Genomic DNA, 16,466 nt, shown 5'->3' with positions numbered 1-16,466 from the left:
TATATATATATATATATATATATATATATATATATATATATATATATGTGAGTGAGCGATAGAAATATATGTGTAGTTCTTGTTGTTCTTTCAATGCGCGGATGTTTATCCCCTTCAGTGACGATCTAGTATCCAGTCGGAGGAAAATATCAAACATTTCAAATTTTTGTAAGAAGTATGGCTAGATTGCTGAAAAAAATTCCATCCTGCGTGATAACAATTATGCAATTTCTCTTTGGTCGTGGTATCTCCACGTGATGAATCTCGACTGTTATGAGTGCACTTCTTTTGAGTCGCTGCAGTATAAAGAAGACTGTGTATAAAATACACAGCTTAATTTAGGCTTGTGTAACCAAAGTAAAAACGGCATTAATTTTTACCCAAACCACACAGAAAGACCAGACAGGACGGGCGCTGACTCCAACTATTCTTATAGAAAGCCACATGTTGCATATATATAGCCCGAAGAAGGTAAACGCATGCGCATTTCTTATATGGTAAAAAAGAAAAAAAAGGAGAAAAACCAACAACAATAACAAACTCACACCCACACTCAGACAAAACCTTCTCATTATCACGTATTTTTTAGCAATCTATGCCCACTTTCTCGTAGGGAGATAGAAGAGGTGCTGACGCACATGCCACCTCTCTCTTTGATAAAAAAGGCTTCTGCCCATTTCCGAGATAATCTATCTTTGCTCCTAGCTAGAATTTTAATCTCGCCAAGTCATGGCTCACAGTTTTTGTTTTTGTTTTTATCAATGCAGGAGCGGCAATGAGCGGGCAGGTTTTCGGACGAATCTGATGCGTTCCCTAACGACCTTTTATGTTCGCCTGCACGCTCGTTTACGCAGCGTCCAGTCTGGCCGACGTACACCTTGCCACATGCAAGGGGGATCTCGTAGACCACTCCTGTGGCCCACCTTACATAGGGCTTCGAGTGCCTCTTTCCACACCCAAATGTTTCTTTGGCACCGCTGCTAACCTTGAGCACATCTTGGCCAATTTGCAGAGGGCGGAGAAGACCATGGGGACTCCGTACTTGTTGCCAACTCGTTTTAAATTGTGGGACACCTTGTGAATTGTGGGACACCTTGTGAAGATCCCCCTTGCATGTGGCAAGGTGTATGTCGGTCAGACTGGACGCTGCGTAAACGAGCGTGCAGGGGAACATAAAAGGTCGTTAGGGAATGCATCAGATTCGTCCGAAAACCTGCGCGCCCATTGCCGCTCCTGCATTGATCAAAACGAAAAAAAACTGTGAACCATGACCTGGCAAGATTAAAATTCTAGCAAGAAGCAATGATCGATTATCTCGGGAATTAGCTGAAGCCTTTTTAATCAAAGGGAGAGGTGGCATGTGCGTAAGTACCACTTCTATCTCTCTACGAGAAAGTGAGCATAGGTTGCTAAAAAATGCGCGATAATGAGCAGGTTTTGCCTGAGTGTGAGTGTTTTTTTGTTGTTGCTTTTCTCCTTTTTTTTCTTTTTTGTCATATAAGAAATGCGCATGCATTCACCTTCTTCGGGATATATATATATATATATATATATATATATATATATATATATATATATATATATATATATATATATATATATATATATATATATATATATATATATATATATATATATATATATATATATATGCAACTTGTGGGTTTCAAGAAACATAGTTGGAGTCAGCGCCCGTCCTATCTGGTCTTTCTGTGTGGTTTGTGTAAAAATTAGCGCTGTTTTTACTTTTCTTACACAATGTTACACCAAATAGCCCAGCAAGAGGTACTCGTAATTTAGGCCTTTTAAAACACTGATCAAGCCAAAACCAGCGAACAAGTACACATACCGTACGTTCCAAAGCCACTGCCGCTTGTGTGAGACACGGATGAGTCCATCTTAAATGGTTTTATGGGTCTGCATTCAAAGTATTCGAACTATACACTCTTGACATTCATGGCTCTTTATACAGGGAGTCCCAGCTAACTTTAGCCAGAGTTTAAAAATATGCCGCAGCACTTAAGGACGAGGCCACCAATTGCATGTTGATGCGTCTTTTATGGTGCAAGTCATGTTGTTTTTATATTGTGCTTAATTGCGTAAATAGCCCAGATTAATAAACCGACTTCGCAAGCAATATAGACAAAAAATTCCAATTAGAAAGTTGTAGAACGGTCCCCTAAACGTCCAAATGAACAGTTTTTAACTTTTCATCTATTACGTACTACCTTTTTTTCCGCTTATTGCAGATTCCCGCGAAATAGAACAAAATACCACGTAATATGTCTGGTTGCCCGCCGCGATTGCAGTGCTGTCAAGCGTGTGCTGTCGCGTAAAAGGTGACAGGGCTGCGACGCAGCAGCTGGCTGTGCGATGCGGTATGCTTCCCTCGCGGTGGTTCATGATAGCAATAAGCAGACGCAGCCCCTATAGCTTGCGCTGGCGTAAATCGCACAGCCAGCGCCTGCGTCGCAGCCCTGTCACCTTTTAAGCGGCAGCCCACCGGGCGAATTAAACTGTTCGTTAGTAGGCGGAACGTTTGAAACCACTGCAATCGCGGCGCACAGGCGAACATGTCACGTGGTATTTTTTGTATTTCGCGGGCATCTGCAGTGAGCAAAAAAACAAACACGTAATAGGCAAAAAATTAGAAACTGTTTAATCGGACGTTTTGAGGACCGTTCTACAACTTTCTAATTGCAATTTTTCGCATCTCTTCAAGCTTGCTAAGTTGGTTAACAAATTTCGACAAATTATGCAGTTAAGCGCAATACAAAAAATAGTGCGGCTTGCTCCATACAATAGCCAGCAACGTGCTTTTGGTCGCGTAATCCAAGAGTGCCGGGGAATATTTTTAAACTCTGGCTAAAATTAGCTGGAAGACCCTGTATATCTGCAGTAACCGAAGCCGACACGAAAGTAGCGTAAACAGATCTGTTCTTTGTGACTGAATGAGTTACGCCTCTTTGTCCGACCAAGGGCCTTAGCCACAAAAGAGGGTTGTCCATGGGAAACCAAAACGCTACCTGCATAAAGTGGATGATAAAAACGAGGGTTCGCGATGATGACATCTTTTGAAAAGGAGAGAGAAAGATTTCCTGACAAACGTTTCGGCCTGCTTACTTTATGCTAGTACCAAATTTTAAGTGTTTTCCTAGTTCAGAGCTGGCTGCTGCTTGTCAAAAAGCAGACATCGCCTCTAATTTTGGCAAAGTTGTTAATCTAAGCGCCAATGTACACATTCAGCGCGAATGTCAAATCGTAAACACAGAAATGTGCTTATCAAGCATCTGTCACATTTATACAGTAGGGTTGGCACACGACAAAACTTTACTTAAAGAGGAGTCAGCAGTGAGTTTGTGTTAGACTGGGATCTAATTACTCACGTGTTTAGCTCCAACAGCAGCACTGAATGCAACACAAGGATGTTATCTTCGTTCACGCCCACAAAAATAAATTCAATAGAGTATGTGAAAAGCTAAATTGTGAAAGTCTTGATATTGCATCGGTAGCTCAATGGGGACTTTCTGTGGCGTAAGCGGCGTTGGTGTTGCCCATCCGTAGCTTGCGGTGACCAAACACGCTTGCGACTAGGAACGCTATCCTAGTAATCCCATGTTATCCTGATCGTGCGCGAAGTCTGCTGTCTCGAGAATATGTCCTGATTATTCATGGGACATATGTGTGCTTTCGAGTGGGCGCTGTCGTGGCCAAAAAGGGAGGGGGAGAAACGGCGAACCGGGCGCTGTGAGACCTTTCGCCTTGATAAAGGCGGGAAAACAGTTGCTTTTTGGAGAAGGTGCCCAAAATTGCGGGGACAAAATGGTACATCCCTAGGGTGCCTGCTGTTGACAACCCGTTATAGTCGCCATTTTGTATGCTGCCATTCTTAAAGATTTTTTTGTTTATGGGGGTTTAACGTCCCAAAGCGACTCAGGCTATGAGAGACGCCGTAGTGAAGGGCTCCGGAAATTTCGACCACCTGGGGTTCTTTAACGTGCACTGACATCGCACAGTACACGGGCCTCTCGAATTTCGCCTCCATCGAAATTCAACCGCCGCGGCCGGGATCGAACCCGCGTCTTTCGGGCCAGCAGCCGAGCGCCATAACCACTCAGCCACCGCCATTCTTAAAGACGAGTTGCGCACACATAAAAGACAGACACAGGAAGAACACAAGAAGACGGAAAGTGCTCAAACTTTCAACTGATTTTGTTAACAGCACAAAGGCTTATATAGGCAGTGTGCACTCGTGCCTAAAAGGAGGAAAACGAGAGAAGGAAGGCAAATGAAGCCTGTGCACAGGTCAAAAAAAGATGCGTAGGAGCTTCTTTCCCGTATTGTACTGCATTACGGAAGTATCACTGATAAAGTCATCGCTTTTTCATTTCATGTGGTGCGCTTATAAAAGCTCACGCGCTAATTTTTCTCTGCTGCTGCCCAGAATCTTAACGCTCTTGCGCTGTGGCTCACACCCTGTACATGCAATGGAATGAGCGGGCAAGTTCGCTCCTTCTCTAGCCCGAATTGACCGAGCATGCTAAAGTGATGTTTCATTAGGCGTGGAGTTCATGAGGACAGGGAGGCAGACTATCCGTACTGGCGATCGTTAATGTTTATTTACATGTGCTCACAACACACCGATTGCAACTAACGCAAGATTGAGCTTTCTTGTCAGAATGAGAAGAAGAATCGGTGAGAAGAGTAGTTGAAGAGTAGACGTATTTAAGAAAAATGGGAGGATGTTTCAGCTTCGTCTTTAAGAGTGGAACGCTACAGCGTGTTGCAGCGCTGCCAGGGAGTGCACGGAACGCCATCGCCTTGCCCGTTGGACAAATTTCTCGGAGTCTCTAAGAGGCCTCTAAAAAGAACACAGACGCTGCTCCAAATTAGCACACGTAGACGGCTGTAGTTCCATGACACCTGTTCAGAAACGAACGACACTACTCCGACACAGAAAGATAGCCTACGCGCGGGCCATCTGCCGGGCCAGCGCCGTGTCATGGCGAAGGGGTTTTCAGGGGGTGTCATATGATGGCGCTACTACTGCATGCCAAGCACGGAGGAAATTTGCCGGAAACGCATGACATTCGCCTGATTCCGACAACTGTAATTTACATGCTCATAATTACTCATTTATATCTCAGTATAGATCTCGAACGTACTTTTCCAGGAAACCCGTGCATTCACTAGACGCGCCTTCATTCTTGTTCAAACGTAGAGCTGTCATGGCGGAATGGAAGCGTCCCCGTTTCGAACGCCAAAGGCCCCGGCTAGATTCCCGGCCTTGACCAAGTTATTTTATTCATTGAATATAAGTGCATTTTTACGCAGCTCCGAATATTTCCGACGCATGGTGTGCACAACAAATTCTATAACGCCGACAGCTTTTCGATCAAACGAGCTGTATTCGCGCTCGCAAGAAATTGAGATCGGCTTGTGTGCCCACTGTCACCAGGATCAACGCGATCATTCTCCCTCGGCGCCTTAACTGGTCTGTTTTAAGGCGATCGGCCTTTAGAAACACACTCCAACCGGCGTTGCGTTCGGAAGTAGTGATATCATGCATGCTTGGAGGGAGCGCGTTGAGGATGACTGGAGGGCAGCACCGTCAAATGTAGACGAAGGGATCGCGACGGCCTGAAACGGACGGTGCAGTCGGTACGTGCCGAAGATAATAGCATGGGAGGAGTGAGGGCACGCTGCGGTCTCTGATAAGCTCAAACAAACGTCCCGTTAGTTTATGCCATATTGGGTGCGCCGCACTACACGTGTGATGTGGCTATAGCTTACTTTTAAATCGTTGGATTTGGCTTGGTGAAGAATGTGACAGTTTTCGGCTATGGTAGGTATATTGACGGGGAGGTCGCCTTCAGTTGTGCCAGGAAAGCTTCCTTATATCACTATCGCATAAATGCTGGCGGAATCCGGTCAGTACACGTGCTGGGGATATCACCGATTTAACCGCGGATACCGCCCGTGATGCCTGTTGTTGTTGTTCCCCTGATAGTAATTATATGATGCGCTCTGCGCAGTCAACGCTTAATGTCCAGTACGTAAACACAAGTGGCAGCCCCCACCGTCGCAAGGTGCGAGGGCATATTAGTTTTGCAGCAGCAAAAAATCGCTGCAACTATTTTGAATTATTATGTTCTCAGCTTGTCTCTATGACTGTATATTGCTGAAGAAACCGCGCGTGTCTTACTCAAAAGGCATTTTTGAAACTTTTATGGCACCACACCAAACGTGCGTCCATCTAGCCCAACCACACAGGAAAATTACTCACTCATCACCTCGGACAATAATTCAGCGGTCACAAAATTTGCCAGCCTTTCAAGCGGCCTGATTTGTCGAGTACAACACCTGACTACGTGGTGACTACACCAACATTGCATGAATTATATTGCAGGAGTTTCTCCCATACATCGGCATGCGTCACCATTACCAACTTCACGCACTGCAATCTCTGCCATGTTTCGATTCGGTAGCGGCACCCTTCTGCTTCGTGTTATCGCGCCTGTACGAGGTGAAACACGCTGCCAGGATTGACCTTTTTTTGGAATGGCGGATAATCAGGCGATTCCTACTCAATACACTTCGGCGTTGTACATAATACTACTCGCATGTTATGGTGCGACAGCGTTGGAGTATTAAGTAGGTTGTGGGCGGATAATGAACGTGGCTATTACCTAGCACGCGAGAGATCTTCAAAAATTTAATGCACTTCTCGTTAAAATGTGAAGAGAAACGTATTAATCTGAAGTGATAGGAAGTAAAGTAGCTATATGACTTTGTCTAAGTAGAGGTGCCTCTATTTAGTTAGCGCAGCATAAAGACTTTGCCACTTTGCTGATCCTCGAGCGGCATTCTTTGCGTGTTTAACTTGTACTATTATTCAGTAATCGGTGATTATTAGTGTTCGCAGGTGCCTATTTTGTGTGCACTGCAATCACCCCGCGCATTCGGCATTTTTCATGAGAGAATTACGCTTAGCATGATTTCCTCCAAGGAACCCTCAATGATATTAGTAGTCTTCCTCATTGTCCTAGACTCCTTTATTTTCCTTTTCATTTTCCTGAAATGAAGAAACATGCTCATAATATCTCGTGTGCACAAATCCAGGAATTCTAGCATGCAACTCTCAAGTGGAAGTAAACACAAAGGATTATTAGAATGTTTTATATATCTTATTTCCGTCGGCTGGCTATTGGTGTATAATATAGTGCAAAAAATTGACTTCTTTTTTCCAGCGTGTCACCTGGGGAATGAAATCCCCAGCATTTTTTTTTAACTCACGTTATTGACTCTGTCAATGGAAAGATAAATGGCGTCATCTCGTTGCCGGCCACTTGCCATGTTGCCACGGAACAGCCTACGAGGGACAGCACCACGAAGGCAGCCACTGCTAGCCTTAGACTTCATCGTGAAAAAAAAGAAATCTAAATGCTTCTCAGGAGCCGGGCATGCGCCTCGCTCACACTGGACAACAATATTTGGCCCCTTTTATGGCACCAGTATATTGATGACTTTCAAAAAATTCCTAGATCTGCGTGTAACATCTGCACGCATTTACATCTGCATGTAAGCGCCGCTGCAATACTTCTTGATGCACATTCTGGTGTTTCTTGTTTATTTATTCAGGATCCCTGGTGGCCAAAGTCGCGCGTTGTAATAAAATGTCACAGGTACCGCTGTTCTTGTTAACAAGCCATTTCCAAAATTTTGCCCCCCCCTTGAAATCTGAACTCGGCCGATTTGAAATAAAATCAATATCCATCCATAATGGACCGTGCCCAACACGATGGTTACTTCCAAAAATGGCCTGGGTCATTTTCGAAATTAAGTAAAGCCAAAAATCAGTGCTTTCGCACTATAATACGTTTAACCAAGTTAAAACCCTGGCAACTTTGTTTCTTTGGTACCGTGACGAAACTCTAAACCGAACCTGCCTTTCTCCACCGAACCCTCTCTTCTCACTGGAATGATAAAGGGGCAAGCACTGGGCTTCCTTTCATCCCACGCGCAGCGTTAGTAGGTAGGTTTCTGTGTGTTACCGCACCACAGGCTACGCATATTCCAAAATGAGTGGAATAGGGTATGAGCGGCAATAGGGAATCAAACGTTTCTTACCTCTTCAGCAGCAGCAGAATAGGTAAACTGACAAGGAAGAACTGGAAGTCCATAGACAGGTACCATAAGTGTCCAAAAAGAGGCTGCAATCAAAACAAAACGATTATAGGTTCGCAGCCCATTGAGATCTGGCATATTTTGGTACGCTTAATCTATTCCTGTCTGAAGCGGCCGCTTTAGTTTCACAGTATATGATAATTACTAAATTATTTCGCATTTCTAACGTGGAGTTCCTTAGTTGTAGAAACTGAGGCTCACTTTTGTGAATCTTACCGGCGTTTCCAACATTCTTGGAAAAAAATGCTGAATATTGAAAAATTGCAAGGCAGTGTTATGGAAATATTGAGGATAAATATCGATTCTTCCTATGTCCAGCAAAATTTTTCTTTTACAATTTTTCTATCTCTCGCATGGAGCAGTTAAGACTGCCATAAAAACCAATGGGGAACGCTTTTTACGATCGCAAAATACGCTAATAGGAAAGAAAAACTAGTTTATAGGAGTTTGCGTATATATTGATTAGTATGGCGAAATGGTACAATATATGAAAAAACTGCGTTCATAAACTCTTTCCTGTTTAAAAAAGCTTTTGCCCAGAATGATTGGGTATGCCTTGGAAACGTGTCAGACCATTTAGAGATTTAAGCATGTGATTTCGTGGTAAGCACAAGCACTGCGGGAGTGAGAGGTCAAACTTAGTATCATAGAACATTACTGGCAATGCACTGGTGGTTTTCTGCACTCTACGATAAATTCGTGAATCAGCCGACGCACTCACAGAGGTAATGAGACTGGCTCGAAGAGTTGTGAGGGAAACGATAGGCCGCAGCTCAAACTTTGATCTATATGTCTACTTTCTGCGGCATGCATATATCATTTTCTAATATGTGCAGCGGCCGGTATAAATTATGTTTCATGGTACAGAGAGGAAAATTACAGCATCTGCAGTGACCTTAAAGTCGTAATTTTTCACTTGTAGAAGCAGATACAGCCACTGTCTCTGAAATTCGTCCTTGAACTTGTGGAAGTACCCCTTATCGTCTGGTCCGGAGGTGATAAGAGGCATCAGGAAAATACACATGAGGACGAAGAACAGCGGAGCCATGGTTCTGCAAAACAATTCGTTTTGTAATAACTTGCTGAAGCACATTCGAGAATGAAGATGCTCAAAGTGAGACGTTGCAATCGGCTAATGCTATGGGTGAGCTGAATCGGAACCGAACTCAGGCCTCTGCCTTTTTTCCCCATAGAACAACGGGGATGACCCGTCTGCGAAGCGACACAGATTGCTTAATATTTTGGTGAATTAAATCTTGGTATCAATAGCCGCGGCTGTTTGGCAGAAATTAAAGCGACGATCTGGGGCCGCGGGCCGTGTCAACGCCTGAGTGAACGGCGGGAACCTGAACCATCCAACAAGCGAAAAAGAGCACAGGAGATAACTAAAGTAGTAGGGCGCAATACAATATTTATAGGATAGAACTTATGAGGATAAAGAGCAGATGTGCAGAGACACAAGTATGCAAACGGCTGAAAAACATCACCAAAGGCTCATTCACACTCGGCCATCCGGAGGCGAGAGTGAGCGAAATCCGTCGGCTACAGCGTCGCCGCTCGCGGCGTACGGAGATATGGTTAGCGAAGATCATAAATCGACGCAGTCGACTTACCATGCGTACGCACGCTCACGTACGCTAAAAGCAGGTATTTTGCCGGGCGTCACGCCGTTTATCGTAGTCCGACATTTAGTTCAGCGTATGCAGAGACGCAACGATAAGATCAGCCTAGTGGCGCCCTCTGGTTCTGGGGATGGGAACAATTTGTCAACAAACGGACGCTCCTCTTAAGTGGCAGAAGCGTCACTCTGAATAAAAAATAAAGCAAATGTATAAATTATACGTTTTCTTATAGGTGAGATGAGACGAAGCGGAAGATCGGTGCCCCATTTATGGCCACCCAACGCACTGAAAACAGCAGTAACAGCGACGAATTAGGTCCGAAGTGAGGGATACTGCTTCGAAGGGCACCGCCATGTTTCTCGCCGCGGGAATGCAACTGCCTACTCACATACCTATTGGCTGATGGGAATCGGCGGAATTTTTCCGGCAACAGAAATCGGTCTTGGGCCGACTGATCTTGCCGTGCTGCTATTCTTTCCTGTTGGCGCCAAAAGCGTCCGAATTAGCTTCGCTCGCCGAGTTTTTGGACAAGTGTGAGCGGGCCTTAAAGAGACACTAAGGAGAAATTGAATTTGGCTTGTATCGATAGAAAACCACCTCCTCAACACAAAAACATCACTCTATCTGAAAACAAAGCTCTCGTAAGTTAGAAAAGAGCAAGAACTAAAATACAAGTATCGCCCCCAAAGGCCAATCTCGCAAGTACAAGCGTGATCATGAAGTAAAACAAAAGCTCCACAGACCTCCGAGGCTGACAAACTTGCATGAAATGTATATGCTTGATAAATGTTGAAGTATAGAAGTCTTGTTTTGAAAACACGAGTGCACTTTGAGCACGCGAGGAAGACGGGAAAAAAAAGACAACCTCAATGTTGGAAATCAAAGAACACCTGCCACTGACGGCCAGCTGAGTTTCCGTACGCTTTGGGGTGCTTCGCGGCTATGCGTGTTGCGTGCCCGCACGGTTTCGTTATGCGCGTCGATACACAATGGCGGAGCAGCAGAGCACCTCCAAGTGCCTGTCTAAGTGCTCCTCGGACGAAGTTCGTGCAATGGCACGCAACTGCGACAAGGAAATAGAGCTGCGCGTAACCAGTGTTGAACGTGTATTTACGTTAGCAAACGCACCGCTTGGAGTGTTCACTTCGTCAACGCACCAAGACGCAGGGCTGCAGAACCAGTCCTACGAGGAATATTGTTACAGAATTTAAATATGCCCTCACGTACCAGTCACTACACATCAGTCGAGACGGTGGCTCAGCGGTGACAGCGACGCCGCCGACTCCTCTGCGCGAGGACTTTCTTGCCAGACCCGCCGCCTCAGTGCTCAAAAGCATCGCGTGCAGTGTCGGGTTGAGATCGCTGGAAGCAGGCCGCAGAACATCGTTGTTGGAATCGGGAACTGGATCTATCGTAATGTTGGTGGAAACGTGAACGAAGCGGTGATAGCTGAAAGAGGCCTTCACCGTTCGGCCGGCAGTATATTTAATTTCGGCTGCTGCTAAGCAGGAGCTCAGCGCTCGCCGTCAGCAATCACAGAGTACTCGTTTCCTTTTCCGCCGTTTTACGTCCTTCTTCTCATACATTTCTTCATCAGAGAGTACCGAGTTTGAATCGTAGCGGAAGAAAAAAGTTTTCAACATCCAATTCTAATCTCTTAGCAATAATTGCAGCTTTCGCTGCCGGACAAGCGGCAAAAAAGTCACAATTTGCCGAACTATCAAATTTTAGTAAGAAAAAAAACATCGATAGCGTTACCCTCAGTAACTCCAAGGCGAGGGCGGAGCCATGCGTTGGAAGGAAAGAAGCACGGCGTTCTTAGCGCTGTCTGAAATACTGGTACGAAACGGGACCCCCTGGCAAGCGCTAACGTCACTCATACTCCGACTACCGCTGATGGAGCTACGTAGCCGTTGAGAAAAGCACAGGTGCATCCAGCGACCTCACAGGTAGAGCAGATTGAAGCAAAACGTTCAACAAAATACAGGATGGGAGAGACACGCGGGGAAGCGCTGGGGTGCTCTGCAAGGACCAGTGTCCACTGTCTCAGCACTCGTGGCAACACACGCCAGCAACGGTACGGCGAGGCACGCGCCGTCGTTTCGAATCTAAGATCATTTTCCTTGAGATAAGGATGCTGTCTGGGCTAAAACCTTGAAGACATTTCATTTAAATATGCTCCCCGCACTCCGCTCGATCTTAATATGCTCTATGCTTTTATAAAATTAATAAGAAGCTAGTAAGAGCCTCTGTTTACTATCTCTGAATTAAGCATTACTATTTCTTCAATTACTTTGACTGCTTGTTGCTATACCTACCTGGAAAATCTTTGCTACCTCCGTGAAGGCAGAGCTTCCGCCTTCCTGCCTTGTTTCTACCTCAGTAATAAATCTTTACTACGAGCTCAAAGAAGGGCACTGACGGCGCTGACGGCACTGACTCTTGTTGCTCCTTATTACCTTGCTAGTAATTGGTAGAGAGAGGTTAGTCAGATAGTCCTCACAAAGTGAACAAGGCTGGGCAAATCTCAGTGTTTTGTTTAAACAAATCTTGCACATGGTAAGAGCACTTACTAGCACTTCATACCGCCGATTAATCGCTTCTTTCACTCTACCCTTCCGCCCCGACCTGTCCTTTACCCCTCCAATGACAATTTTGTTCAATTTAAATTTATCTTTTGCCCTGCTTCTCTTCCCATCACTTCTCAGGATCACGTGTCTTCCGCATTCCTTTCTACTCCCCCCCCCCCATTTTGCTTTCATGCTTTATCTGCTTGCTCTTTTTCCTTTATTGTAAGTTTTTCCCGGGTATTTCGTTCTGCCAAGCTGACTAATCCTTTATAAGTTTTTCAGATCAAAGCAGCCAGTCAATCAACGCCACATGTGGCAGCTGGACATTGCCTTTCAAGCCCACGCTCGCTATCTCTCCACGCTCTACTCCCAGGGATTCCTTTCTGCTGAGCTGGAATTTTTCTTTTCACAGTCTTGCAGGTCAACCGGGTAATCAAATTTATAAGCCATCATGCCTGGACAAGATTTATCCTTCCCGTCATAACAACATTAACACTTCATACTCTCCTCCCCCTCACGGGACCTTCCTCCTCGGAGGCATGACCCTATTTAAACCCCGCCAATAATGAACGCTTTGCCCAGATAAAGACAAGTCCTCTTGTCGAAACGTTGGAAAGCACCCCGAGGTTTTCGCTCCCTTGTTCACTTTGTCTAGTAATTGTTCGTTTCACCCTTCTAAAAAAGGTTAAGATAAATGGCAAAGACGGTAGTGTGAATAACATGGTTTTTTAATGGAACGTTCTTGCAGCCTAATGTGGTTGGACACATTTTCCCATTTTTCATTCGCAGGTTGAAAATCAAGCGCAGTAACTTAGCTCAACAGGTATATGTAAAAGCCTTTCGAGGGTCAGTTTGTCGAGGCGTAGAAGTGAAGATGGGATTATTCAGTGCCTGTGCAATGAATTTGTTGCGTTTGTGACTGCCTTTCAGATCTTAGTTTATTTTTGCGCAGCTTTGCCTGTACCTCGTACTGATTTTCACTTGATGTCATTGGCTCTCATTGCCTCTCTCTTTCAATGTTTTAAGCTAAAATGATTTGTACTATAGCCGCACCGCGTCTCTACTTGACACTTTCACCACGGGAGCAATTTTCGAAGCCATAAATGCTGTGCATCATGGACCACCGGTGGGCCACCTTTAATTTTCTTGGATGCGTCTCGACAATTCACAGGCAGCGGCGGTTATGCGAAATTCTTGGAACCGCCAACAGATGGCAATGTAGACCTATTTGAAAAATCAGAGCTGTACCACGGCTGCATCGTGCGTCTCAATATTCGTGGCCGCACAGCATACTCACGACTTGTGTCAACGGCGACTCGAGACGCAGTAAATGTGTTAAGCACGTAAGCTGCTGTCACCATAGAGGCGGTAGCTCTCGTTGATTTTGAGCACTTATCCCAATTATTGCGTGACTCTTATGTTTTTGAGCACTGCGAAATTAGTACGTACCTGCAGCTGACTATACCAGGAACAATATACGCAGAAAGCAGTTACTAGGTTTTAATTCCTGAGGGTCACTACCTTTATTTAAAAGGGTACAATGCGAAATCGCCGGAATAAAATTGCCTTTGGTACACACACCGAGTACTTTTATACATTAACTTCTCCAAGGTCGTAGCAGATAGGTGTTTGTATTAATGCATATTTGGTTGGGGCTGTAATGTGAACAGTGCTTTCGCACACACGTTGGTATCGGTTACTATGATTTTTTCACAGTCATTCAGTAGGAGTTGATATATAGTTTTGCTGATATGGCTATTTCTTGTTATTTTCAAGGGTTACTAAATTTTACCACCACGCACCTTACTTTCACTAACTTGCATGGCAGTAGCAAACTGGGCGAAGAGTTACCAGCTTTTTGTTAATAAGCACTACGACATTTTTTTAAGGATCTAGTGTCACGGTTTTGCAGGCAGAAACAACATTTCAAGAACACTAATAATATTGTATAGCGTTACTTTCAAAAATTCTCTCTCACTTAGTTACTTACTTTCACTACTTTGTAAGTTATTATTGTTTGGCTTGGAATAGTTTATCGGGTGTTTAACGTCAGAAAGCGACTCAGGCAATGATGGACGCCGTAGTGAAGAGCTCCGGAAATTTCGACCGCCTGGGTGTCGCGAATTCGTAACGCGTCCCCGACTTTCCAAAGCGGAACGCCATTGCGTGCAGATTCGAGCAAGAGAACAAACAGATCAAACAAAACAAAACGAAGCCGTATTTATAATTTAAAGGAAAAGAGCCAATAAGAAAAGCAAACAACAATAAAACACACTATACACGCGTACAAAACTGCAGGTCCAAGGAAAGCATTCACCAGATATTGAGCGTCCCGGGTGAAGTGGGGATGCCTTGCCGACGGGATGGACCGCGGGTTGATGAACTGCGACGCGTCGCTGGCGTTGCGTCGACGGAAGCGGCGAAAAAGAGCCAGGTGGTACTAGCAGCGGAGAGGATCGACTCCAGGAAGACGCCGGTGGTCTCCCGTCAACAGCCCGAGGAACTTGGCATCAGCAGGAAAAGCGTAGCCAGGACCCGTCGACGGTGTCTCGAAACACCGGAGGTTTAATGCAGGCAGGGGTGCCTTTCGGCAACACGGACCCTCAGTTCATCGGCTGCCACCTCGATGGTTGCAAGGAACGCAGTAGGCTTGCGTCGGTGATCGAAGGGAGGGCACGGCAGCACGGATCCAACGTCTGACGGCTGCCACCTCCACGCTTGAATGACACGATCTCCGCTGCTGTCTCTCTTCACACCTCGGTATCTGACACGTCAGCTCTCCGCTGCTCGTGCTCGCCACGCTCTTCGTCGCCGTCACCTCGCACAAACTATTCGCACGCGCACACGCGCAACTGTGGGCTGGCACGTGCAGCGCTTCGCTATTGACGCACCACTGTGGACGCACCGCGTTCGAAAATCCCCCGACGATCTCATGGGCACATTGCAAATGCCCCCCCCCCTCTCCCTTCGGAAAAGTTTTTCACATAGAAAGAACTGCCGTTGGTGCACACAAGGCTTATGTTCATGTGGTAAACGGACAAGTTAGATGCTGCCGGTCACCGAAGGCACTTTTGACAGTGACACATGGAGGCACATGGAAACGCGCACAGAAGGAAGATGGGGTCAAACCTTATACATCTGGCAAAAGAGAAAATAAAATCAGTAGAAAAATATCAGACACAAACTTTAAACATGTCTGTGCGATGAAGGTGAATATGTACACACTAAACAATCCATAATTGGAGAACGAAGGAAGAAGAAAGAAAAACAAGCCACAAACACTACCACACTGCATTTGCACAGGTAACCATTGCAAGCACCGGATAGTAGCACTGTACATTGGGCATTACCCTCCGGCAATTTGAAAACGACTCATGCAATCGGCGCCTACGTTTTCGGAGTCCTTGATGTACTTTACACTAACGGTATATACTCTTGTAATGTTAAGCTCCAACGCAGTATACTGCTGTTCAATTGATTTGCCTTTGTTAAGTATTGCAAGAGTTGATGGTCAGTGTGAATGATGAAGAACGTCCTGTGCAAGAATATGTGGAATTTCTCAACCGCCCAGACTATCGCCAAACACTCGCATTCAATTGCTGAGTAGAGAGATTTGCAAGGTAACTGTCAAATCGCATATGATAATGGGTGGAGGATTCCATCATGCTCCTGCAAAAGACCGGCGCCTATGCTGACCTCGGAAGCATCTCTGCGAAGCATGAACTACACACTGAGAATTGGAGCTCTTAATACGGGCCTGGAGGTTAATACGTTCTTGAGCTCGTCAAAAGCGGTTTGCCGTTGTGGTGTCCAAGAGACAAGGTTGCGTACATTTTTGCGTGTCATCTCCACGAGCGGTTGGACTTTGTCGGCATAGCCTGGGATGAACTCGTGGTAGTATCCGGCAGGCCCAAGTAAGGAATGCACTTGCTTCTTCGTCTTTGGAAGCAGTATGTTGACAAGCTTTTCCACCACCGTTTCCAACGGTCGGATGGTTCCTTCTCCAAGCTGGTGTCCAAGAAAAGAGATGCTAGTGGCTCTGATTTCACTCTTCTGCGGCTTTATCGTGAGGCCGGCCTCGCACACC

At 45.5% G+C, this 16,466-nt stretch overlaps 1 pseudogene; it reads right to left on the bottom strand.

The window, feature by feature from the left end:
* LOC144111957 (nose resistant to fluoxetine protein 6-like) overlaps positions 1-16,466 on the bottom strand; it is a 76,936-nt pseudogene that overhangs the window by 18,552 nt on the left and 41,918 nt on the right.

The sequence above is a fragment of the Amblyomma americanum genome, unplaced genomic scaffold, assembly GCF_052857255.1.
Source record: "Amblyomma americanum isolate KBUSLIRL-KWMA unplaced genomic scaffold, ASM5285725v1 scaffold_19, whole genome shotgun sequence".
Lineage (NCBI taxonomy): Eukaryota > Metazoa > Arthropoda > Arachnida > Ixodida > Ixodidae > Amblyomma > Amblyomma americanum.
Note: the sequence above shows the minus strand (reverse complement) of the source record. Positions and strands in the feature narration are given on the sequence as shown.